The sequence below is a fragment of the Pinus tabuliformis genome, chromosome 2_2 (genome assembly GCF_031772625.1).
Source record: "Pinus tabuliformis cultivar Carrire ecotype Pingquan chromosome 2_2, CPIR1, whole genome shotgun sequence".
In the NCBI taxonomy this organism is placed as follows: Eukaryota; Viridiplantae; Streptophyta; class Pinopsida; order Pinales; family Pinaceae; genus Pinus; species Pinus tabuliformis.
The window spans coordinates 424,267,667-424,282,198 of record NC_142300.1 but is presented as its reverse complement, the minus strand read 5'-3'; positions in this window follow the sequence as shown (position 1 = coordinate 424,282,198).

Genomic DNA, 14,532 nt, shown 5'->3' with positions numbered 1-14,532 from the left:
CCAACATCTTAACAATCAATGAGTTCCATAAAGTTTACTATGGAATGGGAAATCAATGGCATCCTCCCTTTCCTTCTTATTTCAAAGAGAGATGATCGAGTTCCATAAAGTTTACTGTGAAATGGGAAATCAATGGCATCCTCCCTTTCCTTCTTATTTCAAAGAGAGATGATGGTTCGTTCTCCCACTAGTTTTTTCGGGAGAAAACTCACACCAAACAATATATGCATGCGCATCATTTCACAGTTCAAAAGCTAGGTGTTTTCAAAACCTTGGCCACTCGGGTGTAAACCACGTCACTATTGAAAAAACCTATCTCCTTAGTGTTTTTAAGAAGAATGTTTATAGTAAGAGCTAATGCCTTAGAGTCTTTTCCTTAAGGCTGAAAAATGTCCTACGATTAAAAATGATCTTAAATATTTTTTTTGGTGGGTGCATCTTCAGTTTATCCAAGGAACCACAGAGAATATTTCTAAGATCTTAAAGAAGCATAAGGTTCCTTCAACATTTAGGCCCCTAAACACTATCTGAATCTCCCTAAGATCAGTGAAGGACCCTGTGAACCCTAAAGATGGGAAAGATGTTTATGTGATTCCTTGCTCCTGTGGGACTCTGTACATTGGTGAGAAACTGGCTACTCAATTAATCAAAGGATTCTTAGGAACGCAACACACATCAAACATGGAGGGTCCAAACATGGAGCGTCCCACTCCTATGCTTTGGTGGAACATGCAGAAAAGATAAACCATCACATATGCATTGAAGATGCACCATCACATTTGCATTTAAGAGGGGTCATTACAAGGATTGATCATTTTAATCATTGTAGTCTTAGGGAGGCCTTGGAAATTGAAAGGAGGTCTATCAATCTTAATAGGTGTTGGGTCCTTCCTAAGTTTTTATAATATTTATTTATTTATTTATTTTAATCAAAATTTCTCATACTCCTTTATTTATTTCTTATTTATTTATATATATATTTTTTTGAAGTATTTGTTGTTTTCCAATATTTATCCCTCTTATGGGAAAATTCAACTAGTATGAGGGCCTATTTATACAAGATTTCTAAGATCCTAAAGAAGCACAAGTTTTTTTTTTTTTTTTTTACCATATTTTTTTTTGGATTTAAATAATAAAATTGAGTTAATTCATTATTTTGATTTATATTTTATTTTTCATTTCTTATTACTATTTTTAGTTTTATTGTTTGGAATAGTTAAATTTGACTTTATTATTTTTATTTTGTTTATTTATTTATTTTATTTTTATCTTTTCCATTCTCTTATTACTATTTTTCATTTTTATTGTTTAGAATAGTTAAATTTGACCTTATTATTACTCACCTTCTTAGTTTTTTTTTTTTGTAAGCTTAGGTAGGACCCTCTCATTTTCGAGTTTTTACATGTCCGTTATTCACCCCATTTCCGGGGAGGGTAGCAGAAGAATCGAACCCAAGATCTCCGGTTCTGTGAGACTTCATTTCTACGGCCATTGCCACTTGAGCTACCCCATGCGGACTACTCACCTTCTTAGTTATTAAAATAATAATAATAATAAAATTAATTTAATTCCTTATTTACAACTAGTTTTCATCTATTACTTTATTTAATTAAAAAAATGTTTATTAATTAAAGATAATTCTTTAGTCATAGCTAGTTGTTATATTCTAACCACTAGAAAACATCTTCATCTATTTAATCTAATGCCATGATCTGGTTATTCATCTTATTCTAAAAATAAACCACACTTTGGTAGACTAATAATTTCTTTATGTGATTTTTACCTAAAAAATTCTTAACATTTAAATCACAAAAACCTATAATTCAAATGTTTTAAACATTTTTAATTAACAAAAAATTTAAATTTTCTCTATTCACATTCAGTATTTCAAATTTTTTTTTTTAATTTTGAAACAAAATCAATTAATTAATATAAAAAAATATTATCATAAAACATTTTTTATTTTTATTATATCTCCCTTATTACATCATATCATATCCATTGGGAAAGATTATTAAAAAGCAACCTAAAAATTAGTCACCATAAAATGAGATTGAATCCCTTCATGACTATAAAGTACATAATTTCTCAATTATAAATCAAACCGATCCCATAACAATTATCCACCATTCGCGAAGCACACCTCTTGTGCCCTAACGGATCTGCGTTTGGCTTCCGTTCATTTAGCAGTAAGCAAGGAATTCTACCAGGGCTTTGAATTAAGTCCATCGAAACTGAACATCAACAGTTCGTTCAACCAGGAAGTTATTGATATTTTGCATTTCCATCGTCGGAAAACATTCAACCAGGAAGTTCTGCCACCCCAGGCAGAGATAGAAAATCAAGAGAAAAAAGTTAGCTTTGCCCATATCCCTGGAGTAAGAAAGTATAAATAATATGAAAGCAAGTTTCATCACTAATTGGGACTTTTAAAATCTATTTGCAAAAATCGTCGTCTGCAGATGTTGGTGGACGAACGGGTGACTGGCTTTCTTTTCAGCGGCCATCCACACGAATTCGATATGAGGGAAGTAGTTGGGGGTCCTAATTCCTCCCACCCATGCTCGACCTGCGGATCCCACAGATGCTCGACCTGCGGATCCCACCACCGATGGTGCTTTGTTGCCCAGATTATCAGGTTTTCTTTCATTGTGCTTTGTTGCCAAGATTATCTGTTTGTTTGGAAAAAGGCTAGTGTCAGAGTTGAAAGATATTTACTATGTCAAACATATTATTGAACATATATATTGCATTGGACCTTATTTGTCTAATGCCATATGATGAACTGCATTGAAACTGCAAATTTTTTTTTTGGGCTATTGATGGATAAAGCATAGTTAAAATGGAATTGTGATTCACTTTTGTCTTGATTTATCAAAACAACAAAAGTTTATATTATTTAATTGATTTTATTAAATAATATATTTCACATATCTGTGATGAATACTTGTAGGATATCTTATTGTACATAATTTAACTGTGTACCTGACTTTAACACGGATTGAATGAATGATTGGCTGATAATGTACATTTAACATACATTAAATGCATGCAAGAAGGCACAAATCAAAGTTGTGAGATGAGAAACGTCTTCAAATATACAAAGTTTTCAGTTATAATACAAAGTATCCAATAGTTATATATTATTATCCATATAAATGCAAGTTTATTTAGTTTTTCATTGTAATTTTAAAAATGGTTATATTTTTTTATTCAGTAAGTTAACAGTATTCTATTAATATTACATTTTTATGTATTTGTTGGTTTTTTTAGTTGTAGTAATTATGGATAATAAGGGTTTCATATTCTGGTTAACTAGCATCTTATAAATGAATAAGAAGATGTTTAAAATTGTTAAACTAAAATCAATATATGGTAAGTTGTGAGGGGATGCAATTATTACATTCATTTATAGAAAGGAGTTTAAAATTTTTAAATTAAAATCAATATATTGTAAGTTGTGAGGGGATGTAAAGGATCAGAAATATTTAGGGATTGGTGGTGTATAAAGATGTTTTTTCTTTTATTTTTTTCTTTTTTTTTGTTAGCTTTAACAAAAGTATTTTAGGAGGTTACTATCAACATATAGTGAAATTAGAAGTAATTTTTAATGTCATATGAATGTAAGTACTACTCATACTCATTGAGAGAAGACCTCATGTCATGGACTCTAATGATTTATTTTCAAAATTTAAGGAATCGAGTGTATAAATTAAACTTCAATTGTTGGCTAGGATCTAGACCATACATGATTTGTAAATTGCCATGAATATTCCATTGGAAGAATTAATCATAATAGATATTTTGTTATGCTAAAAGAATTATTATATAGGTCTATTTCCTTAGATATTAGATTTATTAACACTAACTTTGTGTTGAAATTTATCAAAGTGACTGAAATACAAAATTGAAATACAAAGAAAAGGAATACACCACACACACAAATGATAGGAAATATGATATAGGATAAAACACAAGTAGAACATTAGGCCCATCCTTTCAACTCTTTTCTTTAGTTATGATATTGAAAATACAAAGAAAAATTTATCAAAATGACTGAAATACAAATAAAAGGAATACACCATCCACACAAATGATAGGAAATATGATATAGGATAAAACACAAGTAGAACATTAGGCCCATCCTTTCAACTCTGTTTTTTAGTTATGATATTGAAAATACAAAGAAAGAAGTATTACTTATGGAATTTATTTTAACATTATGGCATATATGGTTGGTGTATGATATTCCCTCTCCTTTATTATGCTCTAAAATTCCATTCCTAAATGTTTTTATAAACCATGGAACAAGTAAAATTCTAAAAGAATGCAAACCCCTCTCTTCTTAGTGTCAGATTTTGGAATTTCTAGAATCTTCTTGAAAGTGCACATGTGGTTAACCCTACATGTGAATAATGATAGATAAAATGGAATTCACTTGGTGGTTACTATCAACATATAGTGAAATTAGAAGTAATTTTTAATGTCCTATGAATGTAAGTACTACTCATACTCATTGAGAGAAGACCTCATGTCATGGACTCTAATGATGTATTTTCAAAATTTAAGGAATTGAGTGTATAAATTAAACTTCAATTGTTGCTTAGGATCTAGACCATACATGATTTGTAAATTGCCATGGATATTCCTTTGGAACAATTAATCACAATAGATATTTAGTTATGCTAAAAGAATTATTATATAGGTCTATTTCCTTAGATCTTAGATTTATTAACACTACCTTTGTGTTCAAATGTATCAAAGTGACTGAAATACAAAATTGAAATGCAAAGAAAAGGAATACACCATCCAAACAAATGATAGGGAATATGATATAGGATAAAACACAAGTAGAACATTAGGCCCATCCTTTCAAATCTTTCTTTAGCTATGATATTGAAAATACAAAGAAAAATCTATCAAAATGACTGAAATACAAAATTGAAATACAAATAAAAGGAATACACCATCCACACAAATGATAGGAAATATGATATAGGATAAAACACAAGTAAAACATTAGGTCCATCCTTTCAACTCTGTTTTTTAGTTATGATATTGAAAATACAAAGAAAGGAATATTACTTATGGAATTTACTTTAACATTATGGCATATATGGTTGGTGTATGATATTCCCTCTCCTTTATTATGCTCTAAAATCCCATTCCTAAATGTTTTTATAAACCATGGAACAAGTAAAGTTCTAAAAGAATGCAACCCCCTCTTTTCTTAGTGTTAGGTTTTGGAATTTCTAGAATCTTCTTGAAAGTGCACATGTGGCAAACCCTACATGTGAATAATGATAAATAAAATGGAATTCACTTGGTTCCATCGTGGTTAATCAGGTAGGTCAACTTGTGATAGGTAGAACTTCAACGTATGAGATCTAATTATGGTGATTTTTCCTTGTTGGAAAGGAATCAAAGTGTAGAATAATATTTAGAGGTTGAGAGTTATTTTCAAAAAGTTTTGACCCCCAATATTGATGCCTCAAAATTACTTTGAAGCTCTTAAAAATGAGTCTTGCAAGTTGATTCCTCTAATTATTCCACTCAAAAAGTATGAGAGGTGAAAAATTATTTAATGATCTTTTTAACACATACCTCTCCATTTTGGGAGGATTTTGGTCCCCTAAAATCTCTTTTTGGGTGGGATAGGGAAATTTTTACTCTACCTTATCCCTTGAATACTCCTTTTCCTTGCTTGGAAGTTATCCTTTCAACCTAATCTAATCTTCCAAACATCAAACTACTCCTATCTAGTAGATCTAGATATAATTTTTAAAGAAACTATATCTTCTATCAATTATTTAAGATATGGATGGGTGTCCTTTATGATAGTTAGGATTTTCTTATGTATTTCTTGATCTAACATAGGAATTCCATAAAAAAAAAAATTTTACACATTTATTATTGAGTAAATGCACACATATGGGAGTATATTGAGTTTATAGGGATTATTCATAGCATGGACCCTTGGTTCTTATTAGGACCATGTAGCCTTTCTTTGTTAACCTATAATCAAAATTTGTCTCCTAGCTTAAATGTTTTCTCATTTTTATGCTAAACATGTTTGAGCATTCCTAGACTTCAATGTGTATAATACTTGTAAATGGATCTAGCTAATGTTTTCAACAAAATTCTCCAATTTTTATGATTCTCCTATAATGTCTTCATTCACCCTTCTTCATTCCCATATACAACACGAAAGGGTGAAAGTATCAAAAACCCAAAGCAAGTTTGAAAAGGGAACATACCTATAGAAGTATTACTCCAATGTGTTGAGAAATCAAGGGGGAAACTAAGTTAGGTGATTTTTCTTATTTTGATAACTACTTATGATATATATTTACTTATCTTGATTAGTTTCTTCTTTTACTTTATTATTATTAGTGTTTTTATCCTCAAACAACTACCAAACTATGAAGATAAATGAGAAAAAAAGGACAAGAGATATAGGCTATAAGTCAAGGACAAAAATTCTCCTTTTGAGAGGAAAACCCACAAGAATTATTATTTTCTTATAGAATGTCTAGATGACGAATTCCAAGACCTATGACCCTTGTTAAAGAACCCTCTAAAACCAATTCAAACTTTTCCATGAAGAATTTGCTTCTCACAAAGAAAACCCAAGTCTCACTTCTCCAAAGTTGGCTCACCTTTACATATTCAAACCTGCACTATTGACTATAATATTCTTACCACTTTCAACTTTCTCCCTCTCTTGTAGAAACCCTATATTAGTGCTTTCTCCCTCTCCTGTAGAAACCCTAGATTGGTACGTGTGAGAGAAAATGGTGAAACTTGCCTCGTTTTTCCTTAGCTTGGTTACAATTTTCCTTCTTGACAATTCGGTTTGCTAACTTAACTTCTTTTGACCCTATATTAGGCTCCTTGTGGTGACTACAATTCAAGCCTATTGTAACAGAATTGATGCCTTAATTCTTCTTCACATGTGTGGAAGGAATAACCCAAAATCAGTCCCAAAAACTTTGGCCTTCTCTCTTCCATCTTCATTCCCTTTCAGGTTTTTTTTCTTTATTGATAAAACTTGAATGTCCTTCCTCAAATGAAGTTGAGGTTCCCTTATATATAGTCTTCATTGGAGGCCCTAAATATGTCGACTTGTTCTCCCTTGAAGGTCGACTTGTTGATTTCCTTCCTTAAATGAAGTCGAGGTTCCCTTATATATAGTTTTCTTTGCAGGCCCTAAATAGGCCGACTTGTTCTCCCTTGAAGGCCAACTTATTGCTGCTTGTTGACAAGGTCTTCGAGGTTCTTTATGACACTTTTCACTTTACAAACATTTTCTTTGACTTGATACAATAAGGCCAAAAGGGTCTTCTTCATATGACAATGACTCAATTGACTTCATGACTCTTACAACTTGTTCTCCCTTGAAGGCCAACTTATTTTTGCTTGTTGACAAGGTCTTCGAGGTTCTTTATGACACTTTTCACTTTACAAACATTTTCTTTGACTTGATACAATAAGGCCAAAAGGGTCTTCTTCATATGACAATGACTCAATTGACTTCATGACTCTTACAAGAAACCTAGAAGCACGCAATGGGTGATCACCCATGCATCATGAATAAAAATAATAAATTTATTTTTATATTTACATTAAACACATAATATCGTGATTACGTTAGACATTATGAAGGTCAAACCTAGTTACACATTTCAACACAATGTACCACATAAAATTGAAGTGTTGAGTATAGATGAAGTTTTCACATTAGGTATTTGGATGCTTCTAATTATAACCCATCTAAAGCTAAACAAAAGTCATGTTAAAAATATATCTAACCATTTGTTTGTGGATGGAATTCTATAGATCTTTACAACTTGTTTTCCATGTTTTTTCAAATTATAGTCGAAAAGGACCTAAGAAACTTGGTATCCCTATTTAATTTTATGCTCCTTGGTATCCTCAAGTGCAATTAGAAATGTTTATGTTGATTTTTAGTAGGTATTCTAAATTGATAATTACTTCTAATGATTTTTAGGTTAATCTTTTCTTGCATTCACATTCATCATAACATAATTACACAAAATATCTCAATAGTAGAAACAAAATGGAAGTAAGATCATAAAGGTACAACCAAATAAGAGACACAAGAATTTACCCTAGAAAAATGATATGGGAAAAATCCCATCAACCTTTTCCTTAGATAATTTTTTTGGTTCAACAAGTGATACGTCTAATTCTTCTAGCTAAGTACAACGCCAAATTGACCAACAATATTATTATAGTAAAACCTGGTGAAACTACACTTATTTCAAGTCATAAAGATGCCTAATTAATTCGGTCTAGTCTTATTTTCCTAAGATGAAATTCATTTATCAGCCCTACAGCTACCCAGAAACCGTTGCCCAAAAAACTCTTAGAAATTCACATGTGTGAGATAAAACACATGAGAGAAAGAAACCTTGAGATATCTTCGTCCTTATTCTTCATCCTTGTTGCCTTCCTCTTCTTCATTTATATGTGTAAAAAATGTCTTTATCTTGTGCGATCCAAATCTTTCTTCAATGCGGAAGTAAAATGGAGTATATATAGAGACTTCGTCAGTCAAATGGGTTTTTATTTGTCTCCTTATGTACTCTACCATATGCACTCTTTCGATCAGATTGAATCCTTGCCCAATCTTCATCTATGAAGCCACACAACTTCACTCCCTCTGTCCATCTGTACCATAATCCATAATGGGTAGTTCCTCTGAGGTACCGTAAAACATACTTTTCTACCTTCCAATATAATTTGGTTTGCCTAACCATAACTTGGCTTAGTTGGTTCACTACATAACATATATTTGGTTGTGTGTTCACAAGATATATCAGTGAACCCACTAGTTATTGGTAAATGGTAGCATCAACCTCTTCACCTGAAGTGGCATTCTCCTTCCTCCAATTGGTCACGAGAGGTGTCTCCATGAGATAAAAAATCTCCATGCAAAATCTTTGTAGTATCCCAATGGAATACTTGCCTTGAGACAAACAATTCCCCATCACCTTGCCATACTTTTGGCCCTAGGAAGTAGTGCATGAGACCCATGTATTTCATCTCAAATTCCCTTGCAAGGTCCTCCTTGCAAGAGCTTATCAAATGTTCATCACCAGGAAATATTAAATCATCAACATATAAAAAAATGATAATCAATTTACCTCCTATGAAAATATGATATCGGTTCATATTTTCTTCACTTTTCATGAAGCCCAATCCAGCGAGATAACTACCAAGAGTGTACTAAGCTTGGGGTGTCTGTTTGAGACCCTACAATGATTGCTTGAGTCTTCACACATGAGACTCCCGAACCAATGTCTCGAAACCTTATGGTTTCTCTATGTACACTTCCTCCTCAATAACACCATTGATAAATGTTGGTTGGTTTTACATCCATCTGGTGGATCTTCGACCCTATCTATGTAGTCAGTCCAAGAATTGATCTAATGGATGAATACCTTACTACGGGAGAAAAGGTTTCCTCATAATCAATTACCTAAACTTGAGAGAATACTTTGCCCATAAATTTGGCCTTATACTTCTCGATGCTTCCATATGTTGCATGCTTGACCTTGAAGATCCATCTCGAACCCATAACTAATTTATCTACTAGCCTTGGGACCACTTACCAAATAATGTTTTTCATGATGGATTCATATTATTTCACCATTGCATTAGCCCAAACTGGTTTCTCAAATTCTTGCTCAAAATAGGATGGCTTAATATCTACAATATTAGTCATTAGAGCCATGTAACTAGTGTACCTCTCAGGTGACCTTCTTTTCCTGCAATAATTGAAGGAGCCTCAACATTCTCCCTCACATCATGCACCATTCTATTAGCTTCCATGGTTCCATTTCTACCTTCTATGGATGGTTCTCCTATCTCCACTCTTCCTCCTCTCTCCTCCTCCAATTTTGGTTGCTCCATAACTTTCAGAGGCTTCTCGTTTGGTGCTAAAAGCTCTTGTTCTGATGGGATTTGAAGCCCCATCTTAAGAGAGCATTTCATTGCTTTCTCCTCATCAAACTTTACATCCATTTTCACAAATTTCATTCCATGGGAAGGTAATTACACCTGGTAATTATATGGAGTTTCAGTGTAACCCACAAAAACTCCGAACTCTATTGTCAGATCAAATTTCTTCCTTGGATATTTGGAGACATGCCAGTAAACATAGGCTCCAAAAATTATGAAATGACACACATGTGACTTTCTCCCCGAGAAAGCCTTCTTTGATGTAATCATACCAAGAATCCAATGAGAACCCTAATTGTGCAAGTAGATTGTTGTGTTCCATGCCTCTGCCCACAAATGCAGTGGTAGGCCTTAGTCATGTAGCATAGCTCTCGTAGCTCCCATAATTCTCCATTTATTCCTTTTAGCTACCCAATTATGTTGTGGGTTGTGTGGAGCTATTACTTCTATTCAAATTCCTTCTTTGTCACAAAAGTCCTTGAATTCATTTGAAACATAGTCACCTCCATTATCGCTCTTCAGAGCCTTGAGAGCCTTCACCTTCTTGCCTGTATCTTTCTCATCTAGTTACTTGAATTCTACAAATTTTGAGAATGTCTCATCCTTCTTTCACATTAAGAAGATCTAGCACTTTCTTGAGAAATCATAAATAAAAATAACATAGTACTTATGTCTCGCAGTGGAGGCTGTCGAGAAGGGTCCAAAAACATCAAAGTGGAATGTCTCAAAGACTACATGTGATTTGTTGTCTCGATCATGGAATGTGGGTTTTACATACTTCCCTAAGATACAACCATTACAGACATCCTACTACTAAAATGATCCTTTAGGGAGGCCATTAGTAATTTGTTGCATACTTTTTAAGGCACCATGATGCAAATGACCCAATCTCCTATGCCAGAGTTCACCAACATTGTGACTCTACAATTTCTCTGCCTTACTTCTTAGTGAAACACAATCTTATACATCAAGTTTATATAAGTTCTTCACATGAACCCTGATCCGCTTCACCGGTCCAGTACCTATGTGTCTCAGAAAGTATTTCCCTTTACTAAATATTACATCATAGCCACAATCTTGCAAAAATACTACAGAGACGGGGTTCTTCTTTAGAACTGGTATGAACATTACATCTTTGAGGAAAATAGGGGATCCCAACTCCCTCTTAAATGTTAATGTACCAATCTTCGTAGCACTGTACTTTCCATCATCCCCAACCTCAATATGCATCTGTAGATATTTCTCCTCTAGGTCACTAAAAAAATCTCTGCACCTTGTCACATGGAATGAGGCACCTGAATTCAAGTACAACACACTCCCCATAATAGTATTGTCCATGCATGTGATTAGGGTAAAGTCTAACTCAAACTGTCAAGCCAATGCTTCACTTGATGCTCCTCCTAAGTTCTTCTTTCTATAATTTTTGTGTGGACACTTTGTAGCATAGTACCCAAATTCATGACAATTGAAGCATTTTTTTGGAAAAATATTTCTCCTTGCCCCCTTGGCTAGATTTTGGTTTGGTTTGAGATTTCTTCACTTCGATAAAATTTCCATCCTTGGTATTTTTCTTGATTTCTTCTTATACCAAAATGGTCAATAAGCATTCGCACTTTAGTAATTTCTCGCTCCCATTCATCGAGTCTTGGTAGTTATGCCAGCTTTTGCGAAGGACTAGAAGAGTTAGGCTCACTAGGTCATCTCCTAAAACATTCACACCAACCCCTCAAAGAACTTGTGTAAATCTGATGAGATACTACATAATAGTATTATTCTTCTGCATCTTAATGTTTCGAAGTTTTTATTTGAGAGATAGCTTTCTATGGTCACTTCTATTCATGAATAGCTCATTTAGTGCCATTCACATTGCGAAAGTTGTTTCTTTGCCATGGATATTTGAAATAATTTTGTCTCATACTCCGTGCAAGATTATTCTCCTTGCTTACATATGTCTTCCATTGGGATAGGTTCAGGGCATCAGCTAATCCTGGTTTTGAATGTTTGTCTTGACATATTCCAATAATCCATTGTCATCAAGCATTGCCTCGATGCGATCTTTCCGGGAAATGAAATTCGAGCTTACTTCAAAGGCATACTCTAATCTTAGTCCATTTAAGGCCATTGTCCCAACTCTGAAGAAATCCCGTTACACTAAAGCTACAAATTCGAACCTCCTGAGGAACAACTTCATAATTCTTGTTCTACTGTGAATCTTTCTTTGATACCATGTAGAAAGATGGTGATAGAATTACAAGTACTCAAGAAATTTAATCTAAATCTGATCCAAACTGGATTTTGGATAGATTCCTAAGTCAAGGTGTTCCTCACAGAGGAAAAATGAAAGTCCAAGGAAGTTCCTGGAAATAGCCCCATTGTAGAGATCTTTTCCTTCTGAATCTACTGCAACTTGAATGGGCTAAAATAGACTTAGGATGCAGAAGTTATCGCATGGAGAAGAAGCCCAGTTTCTTTGAAAAAAGAGGCAAAAACCCCTGATCAGGTGGAAGGCACCCCTGACAGCAGCCTTTGATGATCAGATCGGAAGGTCGGATCGGAGGTAGGTGGTGTATACCCAAGGCAAAGGTCCCGGGCTGATGCGATGGTGCGATTGCTGAAATCGGCGGATCAGCATCGACATTGGCGGTGGCATGGGGCTTGAGGCGGGACCCTGCGCCGAGCGATACCGCGATCGTCAAAATTGGTGGATTGCAATCGATGATGCCACGAGGCAGAGGTGGGACCCAGGCCAAGCAATAATGTGATCGCCGATATCAGCGTCGGCGAATTGTGTCGGTGTAGGCCACGCCATATGGCTTACCTTGGGTCCACGCATTATTGCGACTTCCAATGAAAACAGATTTGAAAGGGTTTGCGAATGAAAACATATAATGTTTCAAATCCGCATAAAGCCATTTTTTGTGATATTTTCAATGTTTTTAACGTATTTTCTAAATACAAAGGGAAGCCACAGAATGGACATTGTGACTTGCGATAAGAGACTTCAGGTGGACCCGATAGTGTTATAAAGAGGAATTAAGGACTTTTGAAGTCCGATAAACAAAGATTTGTCAATTTTTCCCGTGTTTTATAGTGTTTCTCTATGTAAACAGGGAACCACTGTTTCTAGGGATTTCAAGCACTGATGCACTCTTCTGTTGTGAAACAGGTGGCCACCTCCCCAAAAGGCATTAGTAATGATTATTTAATGCTCAGAGAGGGGATTTGAGTGGACCATGCTTGGAAGATAGAGAGCCAGAGAGCTAAAACAAATGGACAGTGCTAATTGTCTAAAAGCCATAGAATGACAGAAAAGGAAAATAATAAGCAGCGTTGAGATAGGAGCGTGAAAAAGCTAAGCCAAAGCATGAAGCTAGGGCAATTGAGAGCAGAGAGAGAGCTCAATTGAGAAGAGGGAATGAAAACAAGCAGCACATAAAGCAAAAGCAGAAGTGCAGAGCAGCCAAGAGAGTCACTTGGAGTTCAAGTGAAAATCCAGAGAGTTGTAAAGTGCGGAGAGCCAAAGAAGCCAGAGATGAAGAGCCAGAGCCAAAGCCAAAGCCAAGAGCTAGAGCCAGAAAGCTGAGAACTTCAAGAGCCAGGGAGAGATGGTCTTTCAAGCCGATTACTCCTGTGTAAAATAGTGGAGTTGAGCCAAGAGCTTGTAAAAGGACCTGCCATAATCCCAGAGAGCCTAGTCAAGTTGACTAGAGTTCAAGGAGACATAGCCCAAGAGTTTTGGGTGAAATCCAAATTAAATTGTTGTCTTATGTGCTTGTTTTATTGCTGCATTATTTACTAGTGTATGTATTTATATATCAATTTCAGCACATTAATTTACAACACATGAACAAGTTAACAAATACAAGCATACACCCATATTTTCAAGCACATATTTAATTCCACATTGGTTAATCAATAAGACTTGGGAATATTTAAAGCTTTGGAAGTGGGAGAGGGTCTTGTAAGTTAGACAAGAAGCCTAAGTGCCCCATTTTCAGGTTAGGTGGTATCAGAGCCCAAGTTTGATTAAACCCACCTTCAAAGAAGGTTATATTAGAATGCTTGATTGACAAAGAAAAGACTTCTTGTTTGAAAGGTGTTTGAATAGCAAGAGGCTGATTGTATGCTTTTTTTATACACTGACTATTTTCTAAGTTTGAAGAGGTAAAGGGAAAGTTGTTGCTAGCTTAGTCCAAGAAGGACAAATAGGAAGAAGGACTGAAGGTATTCTTCAATCCCAAGGACCTCAAAGCAATCCTTAAGGCACAAGAGGTTTGTTGCAAAAGGTTGCTGAAATAACCTCTTTATTAATCTTGTTTGAAGTTCTTTGTTCATTGGCATAATGACAACTTCCTCAAGTGTATCCTTGAATTCTTCCTTCTTCATCATAAGACTCTTTGATGGAGACTTGAAGCAAGACTTCTTTATCATGATGGACAAGGTGAGAGAAATGTATGAGGATGGAAAAAAGAGCAGCATACTTAGAGAGCAGTTGAATTCCATGAAGGAAGAGAAGTAGTTGCTTTTTGACACATTGCAGGAAAT